Below are 5,916 nucleotides of genomic sequence, written 5' to 3'. Positions count from 1 at the left end.
TCGACTTGAGTCCGGATGGCTTCCCGTTCGTGTGAAGAGACGCGGTACGGTGACTGTCGGGTAGGTCGGGCTCTATCTTCGGTTATTATTCGGTGCTTCGCTAGAGGGGTCTGCCGTAGTTTTGTGCTCGACGAAAAACATTCGCTATAGCGACGCAGCAAAGCCAATAATTTGTTCCGTTGTTCTTGCGGTAGCGCCGGATTCATGTCGAAGGGCTGCGGGAGCTTGAAGGTTTCTACGGGGGTGCGTTCAAAGTCGGCGACCGCGATCACGTCACTTGCTTCTTGCGTTTCTTCGAGGAATGCAATTGCCGCGCCCTTGTTTAAATGCTGGTACTCCTCGGTGAAATTAGTAACCAAAATGTGAGATTGGTGTTCCTTGAAGCGCGCAATGCCTCTTGCGACAGACACACCGTGGTCGAGAAGCAACCTTTGGTCACTCTCCACGATAGCGTCAACGTCAGGAGCAGCACCTTCACAGTAGACGGTGATCATCAAGCTTGCGCGGGGTGGCAGGGTGACATGATCATCGGCTATCGTTACAGCTGCACGGTGTTCGGGGTTCGGTTCCGGCGTCATGGAGTGATCGGAGGAAAAAGTTATCGACTTGGTCTGCAGATCAATTATTGCGCCGTTGTCCGTCAAAAAGTCCATTCCGAGAATTACGTCGCGGGAGCAGTTAGGCAAGATGACGAACGCGGCAGGGTACGTCGTGCCGTCTATGGTGACGCGCGATGTGCACGTTACACTTGGCGTCACGAGGTGGCCTCCTACTGTGCGTATATGCGGACCGTCCCATCTGGTCATAACTTTCTTGCGTTTAGACGCAAATGGTACGCTCATTACCGAATAGTCAGCTCCCGTGTCTACGAGGGCGACTACGTCAAAGCCGTCGATGGACACCTTGACGTCAGATGCAGTCTTCCTCGAGTTCCGGGTTCGCCGGGGCGTCGTATCTCTGCTTGTACGTGTTGACGGTCGGGCACTGTGCATCGTCGTTGTCGTCGTCTTCTCAACGGACGTCTCGGTCAGGTCGGGTACGCGTGGCGCCGTGTAGCTGTCGTCGTGTTCAGGAGTCTCGTCAGGGCTGGGTCGGGTCGTCGGGATGAGGGCATGTCGTGAATCACTGTCTTCGGTGCGTCCTTGCGTCATTGGAGGGTTTCCAGTATTTCGCCGTAGAGCAACTTCACCTCCAGAAGTAGCTGCTTTTAGTTTCCCCCGCGTGGGCTGGGGGACCTTCCACGTGCGAAATCAGCATTGCTACGGCGGTTAGGCGACTGGTATGGGTAGGGCGATGGCGATCGGTGTGAGCGGGCTGGTCCTCGGTTGGTGTTGGACAGGTATTCGTCGATCTCAGTAGGGTGCTGGCCGGGTCGGGGGCGTCGACGGCGAAACCACGCAGTCCGAGTCTTTTGTACGGGCAGCGACGATAGATGTGATCAGCATCCCCGCAATGGTAGCACAGCGGACGATGATCTGGCGTTCGCCAAACGTCAGTCTTCCTCGGCGTCTGGGTTTGGGCTGTGTACGGCGGTACGGTCGACGGCGGCGAGAGTGGACGGCGGTACGGTGGAGCTTCTTGTAGACGGTTTGGAGCAGGGCGGGGTCGACGAACAGCCGCAGAATAGGTAATCACCTGTGGCTCGCGGGGTGCCTCGGATGGCATAGAAGTGCCCAAAGCGTGTTGAACCTCTTCGCGGATGACGTCAGTCAGGGAAGCCACTTGAGGTGCGGCGTCGTCGGAAAAAGCTTCCGAAGCTCCTCCCTGACCACTGCTCGGATGGTCTCACGCAGTGTGTCGGAGCTTGTAGCCCCGGCACCGATCATCTCGGAAACCATCACGTTGACCGGGCGATCGTACTGCCTCGTTCGAGCTTCCAGCGTCTTCTCCATCGCGGCCGCCTCAGTCGCGAATTCGGCCACCGTATTGGGAGGATTGCGGACAAGGCAAGCAAAAAGCTCCTGCTTTACCCCTCGCATGAGAAACCTTAGTTTCTTTTCTTCTGTCATCTCCGGATGCGCACGTCGAAACAACCTCTTCATCTCCTCAACAAAGATCACTACCCCTTCGTTGGGGTGCTGCGTTCGAGTTTCGAGTAAAAGCGCTGCGCGTTCTTTCCTGACCACGGTAGTGAAGGTCTTAGTGAACTCGCTTTTGAACTGAGCCCAGTATGTCAAGGAGCTCTCGTGGTTCTCGAACCAAGTGCGAGCCGAATCTTCCAAGTAAACGAAAACGTGCCGGAACGTTTCTGCGTCGTCCCACCTGTTGAATTTCCGGACGCGCTCCAGTTTTTCCAACCATTCTTCTGGGTCTTCTGCGGTGGCTCCTCGGAATGATAGCGGTTCCCGTGGCTGCTGCAGAACGACAGGAGGATTGGCTTGGTTGAGCATGGTGCTGGTTGCGACGTCTTTCTTCTTCGTCTTCTCCGGTAGTAGACCGAACTCGGGTGGTAAATCTTGCACGCGGAGGATGGCTCTTGTTGGACTGGCTTGGCGGCTTCCAGAGGTTGTAGTGGGCATGAAGGGTGCGTACCCCGCACCTCTACAAGATGTCACGAAGACAAAGACGAAGCAGTTGTCTTGAATGAGAAATACGTTTATTGGAGCGAACTTGTGCTCCCCTAACAACTCAAAAGAATACAGAGGCGGCGAAGCAGCGGTCAACAAAGTTACTTGCACAGGCGAGTGTCGTCGAATCGAATGCCCCGGCGTCCGCACTGCTGGCTTTTTATCGTTCGGCGCGCGTGGTTCTCGAAACGTCGATTCACTTCGAGAACATAGTAGATCCAAGAAGATTATACTGGGCTGTTCACGTTAGATCGGAATGCTCTCCATATCACAACAGATAACACATGCGGCACAGAAAGAAAGAATGGAACACGCGCTTCCCTTGGTGCAGAGATAACGCAGACCGGCGCAGCCGGGCGGTAAAAGCAAAACACAAATACACAAACCCAATGTATGGTTCGCGGCAATATGGAGAGGATCGAATACCCTGTAAAAAAAGGAGGTAGCATGAAAGCAGTGAAGAAACGTCTTGGCATGGGGAAAAATCAGATGTATGCACTTAATGATAAGCAAGGCAATGTCGTCACAAATAGGGATAAAATAGTCACAGTGGCCGAGGAGTTCTATAGGGATCTGTATAGTAGCCGGGACATACAGGATGATGCCGAACGAGACAGTGGTTCAGAGATAGACATCCCACCAGTAACGACCGAAGAAGTAAGGAATTCTTTGAAAGAAATGAAAGGGGGCAAAGCACCTGGTGAGGATCAGATAACAGCAGACCTCTTGAAGGATGGCGGAGAAATTGTACTTGAAAAACTGGCAAACCTGTATAACGCAATGCCTAATGACCGCAAGTGTACCGGAATCTTGGAAGAACGCGAACATCATCCTAATCCATAAGAAAGGCGACATGAAGGACTTGAAAAATTACAGGCCGATCAGCTTACGGTCAGTCGTCTACAAGGTATTTACCAAGGTAATCGCTAACCGAATCTCTGCAACCTTAGATTTCACTCAACCTAAAAAACAAGCAGGGTTCCGTAAAGGTTATTCAACAATGGACCATATTCACACAATCAATCAGGTGATAGAGAAGTGCGCTGAGTATACTGAACCCCTATATATAGCCTTCATAGATTATGAGAAAGCATTTTACTCGGTCGAAACCGTAGCAGTCATTCAAGCTTTACGGAACCAGGGGGTAGAGGAGCATTGTGTAAGAGTACTAGAGGATATCTACAACGGGTCTACAGCTACCATCATCCTCCATAGGGAGAGCAGTAAAATACCTATAAGGAAGGGTGCCAGACAAGGAGACACAATCTCTCCAATGTTATTCACAGCATGCTTAAAAGAAGTATTCAGAACGTTGGATTGGGAACAGGTGGGAGTAAGGGTTTATGGAGAATTCCTCAGTAACCTCAGATTTGCTGATGACGTTGCCTTGCTAAGTAACACGGGGGACGAATTGCAAAGCATGCTTTTCGCACTGGGCGAACAGAGTAGAACCGTGGGCCTGAAAATATTATGCAGAAAACTAAAGTAATGACCAATAACCTCGGTGACAGCACAGCAGTTTCAGATAGATGGCGAGGCAGTGGAAGTGGTAAGCGAATATATATACTTAGGCCAAGTTGTGACCCCAGATCCTAACCATGAGGCAGAGATAATTAGAAGGATCAGAATGGGGTGGGGTGCATATGGCAGACATTCTCAGATAATGGATAGCAGCCTACCATTGTCGCTGAAGAAGAAAGTGTATGACAGCTGCATCTCACCGGTACTCACCTACGGGGCAGAAACCTGGAAGCTCACTAAGAGAGTTCAACTTAAATTGAGAACGACTCAGCGGGCAATGGAGCGGAAAATGATAGGTGTAACATTAAGGTACAAGAAGAGAGCTGAGTGGGTTAGGGAGCTAACTGGTGTTAAAGACTTATTAGTAGAAATTAGGAAGAAGAAATGGACGTGGGCAGGGCATGTAATGCGAAGGCAAGATAACCGTTGGTCATTAAGGGTAACAGAGTAGATCCCTAGAGAAGGCAAGCGTTGCAGGGGGCGGCAGAAAGTTAGATGGGCAGATGAGATCAAGAAGTTTGCGGGTATAAATTGGTCACAGTTGGGACAGGACCGAGGTAACTGGAGAATAATGGGAGAGGCCTTTGCCCTGCAGTGGGCGTAGATAGGCTGGTGATGATGATGACTCTATCCTGAAGAAACCTTGAACATTTAAAAAAACGTTTAAACAAAGTTATCTATTGTGTTCCTTGGTAGTAATTTATGTGGTCATAACTGCATTTCTAAAGCAAATAAAATTGTGAAATTATTTTTTGCAAAAACTGACAGTGTAATGGACGGTGCTCTTTTATTTTAAAAAAGCGAATATTGCTCGGCACTACTAAAACTGTAAAGTGTGCTTGAAGTTACTAACGACATTCTTTTTAAAGGAATACAAACGAATGACGTATACAGCACTATCGCAAAATAACAGCTGATTTATTAGGAAAGAAAAAAAAATTTCTTGGGCATCAAAACATTTAGAAAGGGTTGCAAAGTGCAATATAAATGAGGCGACGGCGAAACAAAAGAGCATTTTTTCATAAAACATGCGATAAACGTTGCAATCTGTACAATGGGTCGTAATTTCTGTTTATAGAACTGAGCTGAAGCGAATCTGCGCTTCACGATTCTTTATCCAAGCCTCTCTGGAAAGGCCAGCGCTCAGTCTGCTGGGTTAATATGTAAAAATCTTCCCGGATTTCGCGTGTGGTCTAGTTGTGTCATTTTTTCAGAACTGAAGTTTCTCTAAACAATTGGTTGGACGCAAGTTTTTGAAGTTGGTCACCAAATTGCTTGACGGGGCCGTTTGCTGACATAAGTAGCCCGGCCCTTTAAGCCTCTAACATGTTTCCAACAGGCAATACCAACTAGGCCAATTTTTTACCACACTGACATTAACCAAACAACCCAGTCAGTACCTTCACCAGAATTTGGGATTCGAACAGGTTGTAGCAACAACATCTGTCTTTTTATTTCATGAAGAGCATTGGTTATGTACACACCAAACATACGGACACTGTTACCTGCAAGAAAGACCCGACTGCCATTTTTTCTAACTCTCTGAAATAATCTAGGAAGGATGATGTACATTGCAGTGAAGCCAAAAAAACTAAAGACGATGTGCTTTGAAAGTTTAAAATACCTTGTTACATTCGCGATTTATAACAAATTAAAAATATGCCATAATTTTAACACCACAGCTGGCTCAATCATAGAAAATCGCATTTATTGTCGAGCTAAAGCTATAAGAAAGCCGGAGGTAGACCTTATGTGTTCTACTTTGCATTCCGGCTGTGTTTTAATTGGGTAGGCGATGATTTCAACGGCATTTTGATACTGTATCAGG

The sequence above is a fragment of the Haemaphysalis longicornis genome, unplaced genomic scaffold, assembly GCF_048455015.1.
Source record: "Haemaphysalis longicornis isolate Haplotype H1 unplaced genomic scaffold, Haemaphysalis longicornis Haplotype H1 scaffold_11, whole genome shotgun sequence".
Lineage (NCBI taxonomy): Eukaryota > Metazoa > Arthropoda > Arachnida > Ixodida > Ixodidae > Haemaphysalis > Haemaphysalis longicornis.
The sequence above is the reverse complement of the archived record's forward strand: the minus strand, read 5'-3'. Positions refer to the sequence as shown.